The following is a 16145-nucleotide window of genomic DNA, read 5'->3' on the forward strand; positions in this document are numbered from 1 at the left end:
TAGTATTTTTGTATAGATGTGAGGGGGTTAGGTGTTAGGTGGGGAGGGGGGAAAGGGGGGGAGGGGGGGGTACAAATAATAAGAAAAAGCCGGGCCCGATCAAAGAGACATTGAAGGATGGACGATGGTGTCGGTCGGAGCTTAAAGGTACGGACTTTGGACTGGACATTGGTCTTGAATTGGGTATAATGTAGATATTATAGATATATATGTATGTTCAGTATTGTTTTGTATATATTGTATATATTGGTTACTAATTGGTATTCATATTGCGGATTTGTGGTTAAGAAAAAGGGTGGAGGGAAAAAAAAAAAAAAAAAAAATGTAAAAAAAAAAATTACAAATTTTAAAAAAATAAAAAAAAATAAAATAAATTTTTTTGGAAAAAAAAAAAAAAGGGGGGGGGTTATTTGCCGATTAGGCTCATGTTGTGTTTTCTCATGTAGGAATTTCTCATTTTTCCTTGGTTAATATATTTTGATGGGCACATGGACCGGTTAGGGTCAGTTTTTGGTTTTATTGTGGTTTAACAATTTTATTTATTTTATTTTTTAGACTATTACTGATTTTGTTCTTTTGAGGCGTCTGGATTGATGTTGTGACTATGAGTTTTGTGTATTTGTATTTATACTGATGTGAGTGTTGTGTGGATGATGAGAGTGATGTGTGGATGATGTGAGTTATAATACAGAAGACTGAGTGCTGGTAGGAATGTGATCTGGACCAGAGAGGAGACGGCCGAGATTGATAATGTGTTTATAACTTGTTCATTTTGTGTTGGTTTTTGACCCGTGTATTGTATGTGCGGACTTATGGCATGTGTATGTTTGTTAACATTTATTAAAAAAGATGAGAAGTGGTACTGTGCAGTGTATATATATACAGAATAATACAGATACTGAGAATTACACCCAGTATACAGGACAGGAGAAGTGGTACTATGCAGTGTATATGTATACAGAATAATACAGATACTGAAAATTACACATAATGGTCATGTATAGTTTACTGTAATTTTAGGTTTCCACACACTGTGAACGTCATACACTATTATATAGAATTATTCCTGCTACGCCTCTGCCTCCATTGCTGACCTTGTTTGTCAGTCCTCACTGTAGTTCTGGTATTCTATTCATAATCTAGGCAGCTCACGATGGACAATGCTATAGGCCTTTTGCAGATAGACCAACATTGCAGAGCAGGGAATTGTGGGAGAACACAAAGACTATAAATGAAGAGAGAAATTCATGATATATCATAACTCCGTGACATCATCAGTCTGAATGTTGAGTCTGTGGCCAGGATCTATGGGGCCCCTGGGGTGGAGGGGTTTGATCTATGTGGTGGTCCTAGGGGTTCTGTTTTATATTCCACTTTCAGATACAATGTTGCATTCTTTATTATTATAATTGGTTTCTTTTATTTGGATTTCCCTGCCCGCCCCCATCATGGTGGCAATGCTTGTGGGTCGTCCCAGATCCTTCGGGAAAGACAAATAGAAGAATCGCAGATAAGAGGGATTCCTGCGCTGTGTGCGGAGCTGAGCTGGGGGCAGTGGGATGGGTTAATCATTGCTGATACCTGATTACAATAGCTCTGGACCGGCTCCTCCTGTCTGTAAACGCTACATGGAGCCAGCACAGCCGCACAGGTAAAACTTTGCTCCTGCTTATATAATGTCCTGGTGATTAGAAACTTCATTTTCCCAGCAGGCCAGGGGCAGACACATCATATGTGCAGCTGGGCAGGGGACCAGAAAATAAGGGGGGCCACTGTCACCTTAAAAACCACGTCGTGCTGTCTATGATATTACATGGCTGATGATTGCTGGAGGATTGTTGGGGAGATATAAGGGGGTGCTCTATGCTGAGCTCTTGGGGAGCAAGGGGCCCATATACTGTTCCTGCACCGGGCCCCTGCTGCAGTCAGTTGGTGTTGAGCCTTTATAAAATGACGATTACCGGGATTATGTCGGGTTTTTTGTCGCTCTTGCCATAAACCGCACAAAGATTAAATGATTTTTTTGATGTATCCGGTATTGACAGTCGCAGATGCCGGATTATCAGATTTTAAATCAAAGAAATAAAACTGTGATGAGGAATAAAATTATTCTAATCCCCAAAACCCACAGTAGAAGGGATTGAAAAGAGCGATAAAACCTGCACTGGGTGGGGAAATGGGGGGAGACGGGGGAGCTGCTACTGCCGGCAGCTAGTCCTCCAAATCCCTCATATATTCCCAAACACTTCTGTCCTCTCCAGACCCCTCTATCCTCTCCAGACCTCTCTATCCTCTCCAGACCCCTCTATCTCTCCAGACCCCTCTATCTCTCCAGACCCCTCTATCTCTCCAGACCCCTCTATCCTCTCCAGACCCCTCTATCTCTATCTCTCCAGACCCCTCTATCTCTCCAGACCCCTCTATCTCTCCAGACCCCTCTATCCTCTCCAGACCCCTCTATCCTCTCCAGACCCCTCTATCCTCTCCAGACCCCTCTATCCTCTCCAGACCCCTCTATCCTCTCCAGACCCCTCTATCCTCTCCAGACCCCTCTATCCTCTCCAGACCCCTCTATCCTCTCCAGACCCCTCTATCTCTCCAGACCCCTCTATCTCTCCAGACCCCTCTATCTCTCCAGACCCCTCTATTTCTCCAGACCCCTCTATTTCTCCAGACCCCTCTATTTCTCCAGACCCCTCTATTTCTCCAGACCCCTCTATTTCTCCAGACCCCTCTATCCTCTCCAGACTCCTCTATCTCTCCAGACCCCTCTATCCTCTCCAGACCCCTCTATCTCTCCAGACCCTTCTATCTCTCAAGACCTCTCTATCTTCTCCAGACCTCTCTATCCTCTCCAGACCCCTCTATCCTCTCCAGACCCCTCTATCCTCTCCAGACCCCTCTATCCTCTCCAGACCCCTCTATCCTCTCCAGACCCCTCTATCTCTCCAGACCCTTCTATCTCCCAAGACCTCTCTATCCTCTCCAGACCTCTTTATCCTCTCCAGACCCCTCTATCCTCTCCAGACCCCTCTATCTCTCCAGACCCCTCTATCTCTCCAGACCCCTCTATCTCTCCAGACCCCTCTATCTCTCCAGACCCCTCTATCTCTCCAGACCCCTCTATCTCTCCAGACCCCACTATCTCTCCAGTCCCCACTATCTCTCCAGTCCCCTCTATCTCTCCAGACCCTTCTATCCTCCCCAGACCCCTCTATCCTCCTCCAGACCCCTCTATCCTCTCCAGACCCCTCTATCCTCCTCCAGACCCCTCTATCCTCCTCCAGACCCCTCTATCTCTCCAGACCCCTCTATCTCTCCAGACCCCTCTATCTCTCCAGACCCCTCTATCTCTCCAGTCCCCTCTATCTCTCCAGACCCTTCTATCCTCCCCAGACCCCTCTATCCTCCCCAGACCCCTCTATCCTCTCCAGACCCCTCTATCCTCCTCCAGACCCCTCTATCCTCTCCAGACCCCTCTATCCTCCTCCAGACCCCTCTATCCTCCTCCAGACCCCTCTATCCTCCTCCAGACCCCTCTATCCTCCTCCAGACCCCTCTATCCTCCTCCAGACCCCTCTATCCTCCTCCAGACCCCTCTATCCTCCTCCAGACCCCTCTATCTCTCCAGACCCCTCTATCTCTCCAGACCCCTCTATCTCTCCAGACCCCTCTATCTCTCCAGACCCCTCTATCTCTCCAGACCCCTCTATCTCTCCAGACCACTCTATCTCTCCAGACCCCTCTATCTCTCCAGACCCCTCTATCTCTCCAGACCCCTCTATCTCTCCAGACCCCTCTATCGTCCTCCCTCTATCCTCCTCCAGACCCCTCTATCCTCCTCCAGACCCCTGTATCTCTCCAGACCCCTCTATCTCTCCAGACCCCTCTATCCTCTCCAGACCCCTCTATCCTCTCCAGACCCCTCTATCCTCTCCAGACCCCTCTATCCTCTCCAGACCCCTCTATCCTCTCCAGACCCCTCTATCCTCTCCAGACCCCTCTATCTCTCCAGACCCCTCTATGTCTCCAGACCCCTCTATCTCTCCAGACTCCTCTATCTCTCCAGAAACATCTGCCCTCTCCAAACCCCTCTACCCTCTCCAGACCACTCTATCCTCTACAGACCCCTCTATCCTCTCCAGACCAGTCTATCTCTCCAGACCAGTCTATCTCTCCAGACCCCTCTATCCTCTCCAGACCCCTCTATCCTCTCCAGACCCCTCTATCTCTCCAGACCCCTCTATCTCTCCAGACTTCTCTATCTCTCCAGACCCCTCTATCCTCTCCAGACCCCTCTATCCTCTCCAGACCCCTCTATCCTCTCCAGACCCCTCTATCCTCTCCAGACCCCTCTATCCTCTCCAGACCCCTCTATCTCTCCAGACCCCTCTATCTCTCCAGACCCCTCTATCTCTCCAGACCCCTCTATCTCTCCAGACCCCTCTATTTTTTCAGACCCCTCTATCCTCCTCCAGACCCCTCTATCTCTCCAGACCCCTCTATCTCTCCAGACCCTTCTATCCTCTCCAGACCCCTCTATCCTCTCCAGACCCCTCTATCCTCTCCAGACCCCTCTATCCTCTCCAGTCCCCTCTATCCTCTCCAGAACCCTCTATCTCTCCAGGCCTCTTTATCCTCTCCAGACCCCTCTGCCCCTTCAGACACCGCTGCCTTCTCCAGACCCCTCTATATTCTCTAGACCCGTCTGCACTCTCCAGAACACACTATCCTCTCAAGACCTATCCAGACCCCTCTATCCTCTCCAGACCCCTCTATTCTTTCCAGACCCATTTGTTCTCTCTAGACCCTTCTATCTTCTCCAGATTTCTATTTCCTCCTTCATACCCCTCTATCTCTCCAGATTTTTCTATCCTCTCCAGACCCCTGTAACTCTCCAGACCCTTTTGTCCTCTTCAGACCACTCTATCATTTAAGGATTTCACTTTCCTCCTTCAGACCCCTGTTCTCTCCAGACCCCTCTGTCCTCCAACACACATCTCTGCGCTCTACAGACACCTCTGCCCGCTCCAGATCCCTATATCTCTCCTGACCCCTCTATACTCTCAATGCCCCCTATCCTACCCAGACTCCTCTATCCTCCCCAGACCCCTCTATCCTCCCCAGACCCCTCTATCCTCTCCAGACACCTCTGTCCTTTCCATACCAATCTATATTCTCCAGATTTCTCTTTCCTCCTACAGACCTCTCAGTTCTCTCCAGACCCTCTACCCTCTCCAGACCCCTCTATCTCTCTAGACCTCTCTATCTCTGCAGACCCCTCTATTCCCTTCAAACCACTCTATCTTCTAAGGATTTCTCTTTCCTCCTCCAGACACCTCTGTTCTCTCCGGACCCGTCTATCCTCTCCAGACCCTTCTATCTCTCCAGACCCCTCTACCTCTTCTGACCCCTCTGTTCTCTGCAGACACCTCTGTCTTCTCCAGATCACTCGTTCTTCCAAGGTTTCTCTCTACTCCTCCAGACCTCTCTGTTCTCTTCAGAAGCCCCTATCCTCTCCAGACCCCTCTATCCTTTTCCAGACCCCTCCATCTCTCCAGACACATCTGCTCTCTCCAGACCCCTTTTTCCTCTCCAAACCTTTCTATCCTTCTCCAGACCCCTCTGCCCTCTCCAGACCTCTCTGTTCTTTACAGACCGCTCTGTCCTGTCCAGAACCCTACATTTATCCAGATCCCTCTGCCCTCTCCAGACCCCTCTGCCCTCTCCAGACCCATCTGTCCTCTCGAGATACCTCTGCCCTCTCCAGACCCCATATCTCTTCAAACCCACTGCGCTCTCCAGAACCCTCTCCTCTATTCAGTCCCCTCTGCCATCTCCAGACCCCTCTATCCTCTCCAGACCCCTTTGTACTTTCCAGAAACCACTATCCTCTCCAGACCGCTCTATCCTTTCCAGACTTTTCTATCCTCTCCAGAATTCTCTGTTCTCTCAAGACCCCTATGTTCTCTCCAGACCCCTCTATCTTCTCTAGATTTCTATTTCCTCCTTCAGACCCCTCTTTTTCTCCAGACCCCTCAATTCTCTCCAAAACTCTCTATCCTCTCCAGGCCCCTATGTCCTTTACAGACCCCTCCATTCTCTCAAGACCCATTTGTTTTCTCCAGACCCCTCTAGCTTCTCCAGATTTCTATTTCCTACTTCAGACCCCTCTATCTCTCCAGATCCCTCTGTACTCTCCAGATCCCTCTGTACTCTCCAGATCCCTCTGTACTCTCCAGATCCCTCTGTTCTCTCCAGATCCCTCTGTTCTCTCCAGATCCCTCTGTTCTCTCCAGATCCCTCTGTTCTCTCCAGATCCCTCTGTTCTCTCCAGATCCCTCTGTTCTCTCCAGATCCCTCTGTTCTCTCCAGATCCCTCTGTTCTCTCCAGATCCCTCTGTTCTCTCCAGATCCCTCTGTTCTCTCCAGATCCCTCTGTTCTCTCCAGATCCCTCTGTTCTCTCCAGATCCCTCTGTTCTCTACGATCCCTCTGTTCTCTACAGACACCTCTGTTCTCTCCAGACCTCTCTATCCTCCTCCAGACACCTCTGTCCTACAACACACATCTCTGCGCTCTACAGACACCTCTGCCCGCTCCAGATCCCTATATCTCTCCTGAACCCTCTATACTCTACAGACCCCTCTGTTCTCTCCAGACCCTTTATCCTCTCCAGACCCTCTATCCTCTCCAGACCCCTCTATCTCTCCAGACCCCTCTATCTCTCCAGACCCCTCTATCTCTCCAGACCCCTCTATCTCTCCAGACCCCTCTATCTCTCCAGACCCCTCTATCTCTCCAGACCCCTCTATCTCTCCAGACCCCTCTATCTCTCCAGACCCCTCTATCTCTCCAGACCCCTCTATCTCTCCAGACCCCTCTATCTCTCCAGACCCCTCTATCTCTCCAGACCCCTCTATCTCTCCAGACCCCTCTATCTCTCCAGACCCCTCTATCTCTCCAGACCCCTCTATCTCTCCAGACCCCTCTATCTCTCCAGACCCCTCTATCTCTCCAGACCCCTCTATCTCTCCAGACCCCTCTATCTCTCCAGACCCCTCTATCTCTCCAGACCCCTCTATCTCTCCAGACCCCTCTATCTCTCCAGACCCCTCTATCTCTCCAGACCCCTCTATCTCTCCAGACCCCTCTATCTCTCCAGACCCCTCTATCTCTCCAGACCCCTCTATCTCTCCAGACCCCTCTATCTCTCCAGACCCCTCTATCTCTCCAGACCCCTCTATCTCTCCAGACCCCTCTATCTCTCCAGACCCCTCTATCTCTCCAGACCCCTCTATCTCTCCAGACCCCTCTATCTCTCCAGACCCCTCTATCTCTCCAGACCCCTCTATCTCTCCAGACCCCTCTATCTCTCCAGACCCCTCTATCTCTCCAGACCCCTCTATCTCTCCAGACCCCTCTATCTCTCCAGACCCCTCTATCTCTCCAGACCCCTCTATCTCTCCAGACCCCTCTATCTCTCCAGACCCCTCTATCTCTCCAGACCCCTCTATCTCTCCAGACCCCTCTATCTCTCCAGACCCCTCTGTCCTCTCCAGACCCCTCTGTCCTCTCCAGACCCCTCTGTCCTCTCCAGACCCCTCTGTCCTCTCCAGACCCCTCTGTCCTCTCCAGACCCCTCTGTCCTCTCCAGACTCTTCTGTCCTCTCCAGACTCTTCTGTTCTCTCAAGATCCCTCTGTTTTCTCCAGATTTCTCTTTCCTCCTCCAGACCCCTCTATCCTTCCCAGACCCCCTCTATCTCTCCAGATCCCTTTGTCCTCTTAACATCACTCTATCTTCTAAGGATTTATCTTTCCTCTTACAGACCCCTCTATTTTCTCCAAAACCCACTATCCTCTCCAAACCCCTCAAGCTTTCTAGACCCCTTTATCTCTCCAGACACATTTGTCCTCTCCATATACATCTGTCATCTCCAGACCCCTCTGTCCTCTCCAGACGCCTTTGTCCTAGCCAGACCCATCTGTCCTCTCCAGACCTCTCTATCTGTCCAGACCCCTCTGTACTCTGCTTACCCCTCTGTCCTTTCCAGACCTCCCTATCCTCCTCCAGACCCCTCTGTCCTTCAACACACATCTCTGTGCTCTACAGACACCTCTACCCTCTCCAGACCCCTATATTTATCCAGACCCCTCTATCCCCTCCAAAACCCTCTATCCTCCCCAGACCCCTCTATCCTCTCCAGACACCTCTGTCATCTCCATACCACTCTATAGTCTCCAGATTTCTCTATCCTCCTACAGACCACTCTGTTCTCTCCAGACCACTCTGTTCTCTCCAGACCCTCTATCCTCTCCAGACCCCTCTATCTCTCCAGACCCCTCTATCTCTCCAGACCCCTCTATCTCTCCAGACCCCTCTATCTCTCCAGACCCCTCTATCTCTCCAGACCCCTCTATCTCTCCAGACCCCTCTATCTCTCCAGACCCCTCTATCTCTCCAGACCCCTCTATCTCTCCAGACCCCTCTATCTCTCCAGACCCCTCTATCTCTCCAGACCCCTCTATCTCTCCAGACCCCTCTATCTCTCCAGACCCCTCTATCTCTCCAGACCCCTCTATCTCTCCAGACCCCTCTATCTCTCCAGACCCCTCTATCTCTCCAGACCCCTCTATCCTTCCCAGACCCCCTCTATCTCTCCAGATCCCTTTGTCCTCTTAACATCACTCTATCTTCTAAGGATTTATCTTTCCTCTTACAGACCCCTCTATTTTCTCCAAAACCCACTATCCTCTCCAAACCCCTCAAGCTTTCTAGACCCCTTTATCTCTCCAGACACATTTGTCCTCTCCATATACATCTGTCATCTCCAGACCCCTCTGTCCTCTCCAGACGCCTTTGTCCTAGCCAGACCCATCTGTCCTCTCCAGACCTCTCTATCTGTCCAGACCCCTCTGTACTCTGCTTACCCCTCTGTCCTTTCCAGACCTCCCTATCCTCCTCCAGACCCCTCTGTCCTTCAACACACATCTCTGTGCTCTACAGACACCTCTACCCTCTCCAGACCCCTATATTTATCCAGACCCCTCTATCCCCTCCAAAACCCTCTATCCTCCCCAGACCCCTCTATCCTCTCCAGACACCTCTGTCATCTCCATACCACTCTATAGTCTCCAGATTTCTCTATCCTCCTACAGACCACTCTGTTCTCTCCAGACCACTCTGTTCTCTCCAGACCCTCTATCCTCTCCAGACCCCTCTATCTCTCCAGACCCCTCTATCTCTCCAGACCCCTCTATCTCTCCAGACCCCTCTATCTCTCCAGACCCCTCTATCTCTCCAGACCCCTCTATCTCTCCAGACCCCTCTATCTCTCCAGACCCCTCTATCTCTCCAGACCCCTCTATCTCTCCAGACCCCTCTATCTCTCCAGACCCCTCTATCTCTCCAGACCCCTCTATCTCTACAGACCCCTCTATCTCTACAGACCCCTCTATCTCTACAGACCCCTCTATCTCTCCAGACCCCTCTATCTCTACAGACCCCTCTATCTCTACAGACCCCTCTATCTCTACAGACCCCTCTATCTCTCCAGACCCCTCTATCTCTCCAGACCCCTCTATCTCTCCAGACCCCTCTATCTCTCCAGACCCCTCTATCTCTCCAGACCCCTCTATCTCTCCAGACCCCTCTATCTCTCCAGACCCCTCTATCTCTCCAGACCCCTCTATCTCTCCAGACCCCTCTATCTCTCCAGACCCCTCTATCTCTCCAGACCCCTCTATCTCTCCAGACCCCTCTATCTCTCCAGACCCCTCTATCTCTCCAGACCCCTCTATCTCTCCAGACCCCTCTATCTCTCCAGACCCCTCTATCTCTCCAGACCCCTCTATCTCTCCAGACCCCTCTATCTCTCCAGACCCCTCTATCTCTCCAGACCCCTCTATCTCTCCAGACCCCTCTATCTCTCCAGACCCCTCTATCTCTCCAGACCCCTCTATCTCTCCAGACCCCTCTATCTCTCCAGACCCCTCTATCTCTCCAGACCCCTCTATCTCTCCAGACCCCTCTATCTCTCCAGACCCCTCTATCTCTCCAGACCCCTCTATCTCTCCAGACCCCTCTATCTCTCCAGACCCCTCTATCTCTCCAGACCCCTCTATCTCTCCAGACCCCTCTATCTCTCCAGACCCCTCTATCTCTCCAGACCCCTCTATCTCTCCAGACCCCTCTATCTCTCCAGACCCCTCTATCTCTCCAGACCCCTCTATCTCTCCAGACCCCTCTATCTCTACAGACCCCTCTATCTCTACAGACCCCTCTATCTCTCCAGACCCCTCTATCTCTCCAGACCCCTCTATCTCTCCAGACCCCTCTATCTCTCCAGACCCCTCTATCTCTCCAGACCCCTCTATCTCTCCAGACCCCTCTATCTCTCCAGACCCCTCTATCTCTCCAGACCCCTCTATCTCTCCAGACCCCTCTATCTCTCCAGACCCCTCTATCTCTCCAGACCCCTCTATCTCTCCAGACCCCTCTATCTCTCCAGACCCCTCTATCTCTCCAGACCCCTCTATCTCTCCAGACCCCTCTATCTCTCCAGACCCCTCTATCTCTCCAGACCCCTCTATCTCTCCAGACCCCTCTATCTCTCCAGACCCCTCTATCTCTCCAGACCCCTCTATCTCTCCAGACCCCTCTATCTCTCCAGACCCCTCTATCTCTCCAGACCCCTCTATCTCTCCAGACCCCTCTATCTCTCCAGACCCCTCTATCTCTCCAGACCCCTCTATCTCTCCAGACCCCTCTATCTCTCCAGACCCCTCTATCTCTCCAGACCCCTCAATCCTCTCAAGATCCCTCTGTTCTCTTCAGATCCCTCTGTTTTCTCCAGATTTCTCTTTCCTCCTCCAGACCCCTCTATCCTTCCCAGACCCCCTCTATCTCTCCAGATCCCTTTGTCCTCTTAACATCACTCTATCTTCTAAGGATTTATCTTTCCTCTTACAGACCCCTCTATTTTCTCCAAAACCCACTATCCTCTCCAAATCCCTCAAGCTTTCTAGACCCCTTTATCTCTCCAGACACATTTGTCCTCTCCATATACATCTGTCATCTCCAGACCCCTCTGTCCTCTCCAGACGCCTTTGTCCTAGCCAGACCCATCTGTCCTCTCCAGACCTCTCTATCTGTCCAGACCCCTCTGTACTCTGCTTACCCCTCTGTCCTTTCCAGACCTCCCTATCCTCCTCCAGACCCCTCTGTCCTTCAACACACATCTCTGCGCTCTACAGACACCTCTACCCTCTCCAGACCCCTATATTTATCCAGACCTCTCTATCCCCTCCAAAACCCTCTATCCTCCCCAGACCCCTCTATCCTCCCCAGACCCCTCTATCCTCTCCAGACACCTCTGTCATCTCCATACCACACTATATTCTCCAGATTTCTCTATCCTCCTACAGACCACTCTGTTCTCTCCAGACCCTCTATCCTCTCCAGACCCATCTATCTCTCCAGAACCCTCTATCCTCTCCAGAACCCTCTATCCTCTCCAGACCCCTCTATCCTCTCCAGACCTATCTATCTCTCCAGACACATCTGTCATCTCCAGACCCCTCTATCTCTCTAGACCCCTCTATCTCTCTAGACCCCTCTATCTCTCTAGACCCCTCTATCTCTCTAGACCCCTCTATCTCTCTAGACCCCTCTATCTCTCTAGACCCCTCTATCTCTCTAGACCCCTCTATCTCTCTAGACCCCTCTATCTCTCTAGACCCCTCTATCTCTCTAGACCCCTCTATCTCTCTAGACCCCTCTATCTCTCTAGACCCCTCTATCCTCTCCAGACCCCTCTATCACTCCAGACCTCTCTATCCTCCTCCAGACACCACTGCCCTCGCCAGACCCCTCTGTTCTCAACCAGACACCTTTATCTCTCCAAACCACTTTGCCCTCTCCAGACCCCTCTGTCCACTCCAGACACCTCTGACCTCTCATGACACCTCTGCCTTCTCCAGACCACTATATCTCTCCAGACCCCTCTGCCCTTTTCAATCCCCTCAGCCCTCTCCAGTACCATCTGCCATCTACAGACTCCTCTATCCTCTCCAGACCCCTCTGTCCTTTCCAGAACCCTCTATCCTCTCAATACCTCTCTATCCTCTCCAGACCCCTCTATCTTCCTTAGACCCCTATGTTCTCTCAGGACCTTTGTTTTTTTCCAGATTCCTCTATCTTCTGCAGATTTCTATTTCCTCCTTAAGACCTCTCTATCTCTTCAGACCCCCTGTTCTCTCCAGACCCCCTGTTCTCTCCAGACCCCTCTGTCCTCTCCAGACCCTTCTGTCTTCTACAGACTTCTCTTTCCTTCTTTAGACCCCTTTATCTCTCCAGACCCCACTGTACTCTCCAGACCCCTCTCAATCCTCCAGACCCCACTTTCTCTCAGACACATCTGTCCTATCCAAACTCCTCAATCTCTTTTCAGACCCTTCTATCTCTCCTGACCGCTCTGTCCTCTCCAGACCCCTCTATCTTCTCTAGATTTCTATTTCCTCCTTCAGACCCCTCTTTCTTTCCAGACCCCTCAATTCTCTCCAGACCTCTCTATCCTCTCCAGGCCCCTCTGTCCTTTACAGACCCCTCCGTTCTCTCAAGACCCATTTGTTTTCTCCAGACCCCTCTACCTTCTCCAGATTTATATTTCCTCCTTCAGACCCCTCTATCTCTCCAGATTCCTCTGTTCTCTCCAGCCAACTCTGTCCTCTTTAGACCCCTCTATATCTCCAGAACCCTCTATCCTCTCCAGACCCCTCTATCCTCTCCGGACCCCTCTATCCTCTCCGGACCCCTCTATCCTCTCCGGACCCCTCTATCCTCTCCAGACCCCTCTATCCTCTCCAGACCCCTCTATCCTCTCCAGACCCCTCTATCCTCTCCAGACCCCTCTATCCTCTCCAGACCCCTCTATCCTCTCCAGACCCCTCTATCCTCTCCAGACCCCTCTATCCTCTCCAGACCCCTCTATCCTCTCCAGACCCCTCTATCCTCTCCAGACCGCTCTATCCTCTCCAGACCCCTCTATCCTCTCCAGACCTATCTGTCCTCTCTAGACCCCTCTATCCTCTCCAGACCCCTCTATCCTCTCCAGACCCCTCTATCACTCCAGACCTCTCTATCCTCCTCCAGACACCACTGCCCTCGCCAGACCCCTCTGTTCTCAACCAGACACCTTTATCTCTCCAGACCACTTTGCCCTCTCCAGACCCCTCTGTCCACTCCAGACACCTCTGACCTCTCATGACACCTCTGCCTTATCCAAACCACTATATCTCTCCAGACCCCTCTGCCCTTATCAAGCCCCTCAGCCCTCTCCAGTACAATCTGCCATCTCCAGACTCCTCTATCCTCTCCAGACCCCTCTGTCCTTTCCAGAACCCTCTATCCTCTCAATACCTCTCCATCCTCTCCAGACCCCTCTATCTTCCTTAGACCCCTATGTTCTCTCAGGACCCCTTTGTTTTTTCCAGATCCCTCTATCTTCTGCAGATTTCTATTTCCTCCTTAAGACCCCTCTATCTCTCCAGACCCCCTGTTCTCTCCAGACCCCTCTATCCTCTCCAGACCCTTCTGTCTTCTACAGACTTCTCTTTCCTTCTTTAGACCCCTTTATCTCTCCAGACCCCACTGTACTCTCCAGACCCCTCTCAATCCTCCAGACCCCACTTTCTCTCAGACACATCTGTCCTATCCAAACTCCTCAATCTCTTTTCAGACCCCTCTATCTCTCCTGACCACTCTGTTCTCTGCAGACACCTCCATCCTCTCCACACCACTCTATCTTCCCCAGACCCCTCTGTGTCTCTTTCCAGACCCCTCTGTGTCTCTTTCCAGACCCCTCTATCTCTCCAGACCCCTCTATCTCTCCAGACCCCTCTATCTCTCCAGACCCCTCTATCTCGCCAGACCCCTCTATCTCTCCTGACCACTTTGTCCTCTCCAGACCACTCTATCTTCCAATGTTTCTCTCTCCTCCTCCAGACCTCTGTGTCCTCTTCAGAAGCCCCTATCCTCCCCAGACCCCTCTATCCTTTTCCAGACCCCTCTATCTCTCCAGACACATCTGTCCTCTCCAGACCCCTTTGTCCTCTCCAAACCTCTCTATCCTTCTCCAGACCCCTCTGCCCTCTCCAGACCTCTCTATTCTCTCCAGGCAGCTCTGCACTGTCCAGAACCCTATATTTCTCCAGACCCATCTGCCCTCTCTAGACTTCTCTGCCCTGTCCAGACCTCTCTGCCCTCTCCAGACCCCTCTGTCCTCTCCAGACATCTCTGCAGACAGCTAAGCCCTGTCCAGACCCCTATATCTCTACAGACCCCTCTGCCCTCTTCATACCCTTCTGCCGTCTCCAGACCCCTCTATCCTCTCCAGACCCCTTTGTACTTTCCAGAAACCACTATACTCTCAAGACCTCTCTATCCTTTCCAGACTCCTCTATCCTCTCTAGACCCCTCTATTCACTCCAGACCTCTCTACCTTCTCTAGATTTCTATTTCCTCCTTCAGACCCCTATATCTCTCCAGACCACTCTATTCTCTCCAGACACCTCTGTCCTCTCCAGACCCCTCTGTCTTCTCCAGATTTTGTCTTTCCTTCTCCAGACCCCTCTATCTCTCCAGACCCCTTTGTCCTCTCCAAACCCCTCTGTTCTCTCCAGACCCCTCTATCCTCTCCAGACCCCTCTATCCTCTCCAGACCCCTCTATCCTCTCCAGACCCCTCTATCCTCTCCAGACCCCTCTATCCTCTCCAGACCCCTCTATCCTCTCCAGACCCCTCTATCCTCTCCAGACCCCTCTATCCTCTCCAGACCCCTCTATCTCTCTAGACACATCTATCCTCTCCAGACCACTCTATCTCTCCAGACACCTCTATCTCTCCAGACACCTCTATCTCTCCAGACCCCTCTATCTCTCCAGACCCCTCTATCTCTCCAGACCCCTCTATCTCTCCAGACCCCTCTATCTCTCCAGACCCCTCTATCTCTCCAGACCCCTCTATCTCTCCAGACCCCTCTATCTCTCCAGACCCCTCTATCTCTCCAGACCCCTCTATCTCTCCAGACACCTCTATCTCTCCAGACCCGTCTGTTCTCTCCAGACCCCTCTATTACTCCAGACACCACTGCCCTCGCCAGACCCCTTTGCCCTCTCCAGACCCCTCTGTCCACTACAGACACCTCTGCCCTCTCAAGAAACCTCGGCCCTCTCCAGACCCCTATATCTCTCCAGACCCCTCTGCCCTTTTCAAACCCCTCAGCCCTCTCCAGAACCCTCTGCCATCTCCAGACCCCTCTATCCTCTCCAAACCCTTCTGTCTTCTCCAGATTTCTCTTTTCTCCTCCAGACCATTTTATCTCTCCAGACCCCACTGTACTCTCCAGACCCCTCTATCCCCTCCAGACCCCTCTTTCTCTCAGACACATCTGTCCTCTCCAGACCACTCAATCTTTACAGTCACATCTGTCCTCTCCAGACCCCTCTATCTTTCAAGACTATTGTATTTCTCCAGACCCCTCTATCCCTACAGACCCATCTATCCTCTCCAGACACCTCTATCCTCTCCAGACCACGCTCCCTCTTTTTTCAGACCCCTCTATCTCTCCAGACCCCTTTGTCCTCTCCAGTCCCTTCTATCTTTCAAGACTAATCTATCTCTCCCGACACCTCTGTCCTCTCCAGACCCCTCTGCCTTCTCCTGTCCCCTCTATCCTCTCCAGACCCCTCTGTTTTCTCCAGACCCCTCTATCTCTCCAGACCCCACTGTCCTCTCCAGACTGCTCCATCTCTCCGGACCCCTCTATCTCTCCAAACCTCTCTGTCCTCTCCAGACCCCTATGCCTTTTCCAGACCCCTCTATCCCCTCCAGACCCCTCTGTTCTCTCCAGACCCCTCTGTTCTCTCCAGACCCCTCTGTTCTCTCCAGACCCCTCTGTTCTCTCCAGACCCTTCTATCTCTCCAGACCCTTCTATCTCTCCAGACCTCTCTATCTCTCCAGACCTCTCTATCTCTCCAGACCTCTCTATCTCTCCAGACCTCTCTATCTCTCCAGACCCCTCTATCTCTCCAGACCCCTCTATCTCTCCAGACCCCTCTATCTCTCCAGACCTCTCTATCTCTC

At 51.6% G+C, this 16145-nt stretch overlaps 1 protein-coding gene across 1 annotated transcript in view; it reads left to right on the top strand.

Moving 5' to 3' along the window:
* The first annotated feature begins 1546 nt into the window (after window positions 1-1546).
* Window positions 1547-16145, top strand: part of LOC142722379 (solute carrier organic anion transporter family member 1C1-like) — a 57292-nt gene continuing 42693 nt past the window's right edge. The window contains exon 1 of the mRNA XM_075848887.1: window positions 1547-1651. The gene's annotated coding sequence lies outside the window, so the exon portion shown is untranslated. The remainder of the gene's footprint in view (window positions 1652-16145) is intronic.

The sequence above is a fragment of the Rhinoderma darwinii genome, unplaced genomic scaffold (genome assembly GCF_050947455.1).
Source record: "Rhinoderma darwinii isolate aRhiDar2 unplaced genomic scaffold, aRhiDar2.hap1 Scaffold_535, whole genome shotgun sequence".
Classification (NCBI taxonomy): domain Eukaryota; kingdom Metazoa; phylum Chordata; class Amphibia; order Anura; family Rhinodermatidae; genus Rhinoderma; species Rhinoderma darwinii.